Here is a 2,391-nt window from a genome sequence, read left to right as displayed (position 1 = left end):
ATCCATTTTCTCTAAACACAAGTCATCATACTCATCAAAAATAACATGCATGGATTCCTCCACAGTTTGAGTCCTAAGATTATATATTCTATAACCTTTTGACGTTGTGGAGTATCCTAGAAAAATTCCTTTATCGGATTTTGGATCAAACTTTCCCAAATTTTCTTTATTATTTAGAATGTAGCAATAACACCCAAATATGTGAAAATAGGAAATATTTGGTTTTCTCCCTTTCCATAATTCATATGGAGTTTTGTTTTCTAATGGATGCACGATTAGAAACATAACAAGCAGTGTTAACGGCTTCGGCCCAAAAATATTTTTCAATATTGGCTTCATTTAAAATAGTTCTATCCATTTCTTGTAAAGTTCTATTTTTCCTTTCAACAACCCCATTTTGTTGGGGAGTTCTTGGACAAGAAAATTTGTGAGAAATACCATTTTCTTCACAGATTTTTAAAAGATTCATTTTCAAATTCACCTCCGAGGTCACTTCTCACCGAGACAATTTTGGATCCTTTTTCATTTTGAATCTTTTTGCAAAAATGGTGAAATGCCTCAAAGGCTTCATCTTTGTGTTTTAAAAATAGAACCCAAGTAAAGCGAGAAAAATCATCAACAATTACAAAGCCATATCTTTTTCCACTAAGACTTGGAGTTTTGATAGGACCAAAGAGATCAATGTGAATGAGTTCAAGAGGATGATTTGTTGAAACAAAGTTTTTAGAGTGAAAACTACTTTTAACTTGTTTTCCTTTCACACAAGCTTCACAAACTTTGTCTTTTTCAAAATTAATTTTTGGAAGACCTTTTACTAATTCTAAATTTGCTAATTTAGAAATAGTGTTTAAGCTTGTGTGACCGGCTCGTTTGTGCCAAATCCATTTATCTTTTTCAATGGAAACAAAACAAGATTCAGTAGGTAAATCATCAAGATAAAGTTCATATAAATTCTTTTTTCTAAAACCGGAAAAGAAAACTCTACCCGAGGATGAGTGTTTAACCTCACATAGAGTAGGCTTAAAAATAACTTCAAAACCACTATCACATAATTGACTAATGCTTAGCAAGTTATGTTTTAAGCCATGCACATATTGAACATTTTCAATTTTTGCAGAATTATTCTTACCAATAATACCTGTTCCTTTTATTTGAGCTTTATCATTATTACCAAATGTGACTGGTCCTCCATCCTTTATCTCCAATGACATGAAGCAGTGCTTATCTCCCGTCATATGCCGTGAGCAACCACTATCCAAGTACCAAGGCTTTCTCTTGTTGATTAGAGGATGAACCTGTTTTAGAGTTTAAAAGAGACTTAGGTACCCATATAGCTTTGGGTCCTTGTTGGTTAGTTTTTCCTCTTTTGAGGACATTCCTTTTATGATGGCAAATAGAATCATGGTGCTCATGTTTACCACAGAATGAGCATGATGCCTTTTCATTGTTAGCTTTCTTCTTAGCATGACAAATTTTGGAAGTATGCCCAAGTTTTTTGCAAAAGGTGCATTTAGGCCTATCCTCTCATTTTTTAGGCAAGAAAAAGTTTTCATATAATTTTTGTTTTTGAGAGCTTTTAAAACCAATTCCAGCCTTGTCAAATATTCCAGATTGGGACCCCATTATCTTTTGAAATGTTTCTGTAGATTTGACAAAGTTGGAAATATCATTTTTTAGTTCCCTAACCTCAGTTTTCAAAATTTCCTTTTTTGTATCCTCGTCAGGAGGATGAGCTTCAATAATTTTTTGTTTCTCAGAATTTTGAAAGTGAGTTTGCTGCAAATCTTGAATGATTTTAACATATTCATCATTCTTTTTCTGTAGCTCCTTATTTAGTTTCTTTATCTCAACAAGTTGGTTTTGTTGAAACATGCATTTTTGAGATAAAGTGTATGAGTCATTTAAAAGTCTATCAAATTCAATTTCTAATTTTTCACAATTAGGACATAAATAAGAAATACTTACCTTTTCATTTTTTGATTTTGCCATGAGACATAGGTTGGCCTCTTCTTCCTTTTCTTGCTCCGAGGATGACTCATCACTATCATCCCAAGTGATCATCATGGATTTGTTTTTGTATGGAAATTTTCTAGAGTTCCTTTTGTTGAGAGGACACTCAGTTTTATAGTGTCCCATCTTGTTGCATCCATAACAAGTTATTTGACTTTTGTCAATTTTTTCTTTTTGAGGAGGTCCTCTATTCTGTCCTCTTCTGTTTAGCATCCTCTGGATTTTTCTGGAAATCAGAACGAGGTCATCCTCATCCTCAGACAGAGGATACTCTGCGCTTTCCTTTGTTATGACATCTTCATTCTTCTTGGAGCTTTCTGTTTGGCTGGTTTTTAGAGCAATCATTCTTCCCTTTTTGTTTGGTTTATCAGCCAATAACAA

The sequence above is a fragment of the Cicer arietinum genome, chromosome 6, assembly GCF_000331145.2.
Source record: "Cicer arietinum cultivar CDC Frontier isolate Library 1 chromosome 6, Cicar.CDCFrontier_v2.0, whole genome shotgun sequence".
NCBI classification, from domain to species: Eukaryota; Viridiplantae; Streptophyta; class Magnoliopsida; order Fabales; family Fabaceae; genus Cicer; species Cicer arietinum.
This window is presented reverse-complemented; position numbering follows the sequence as displayed.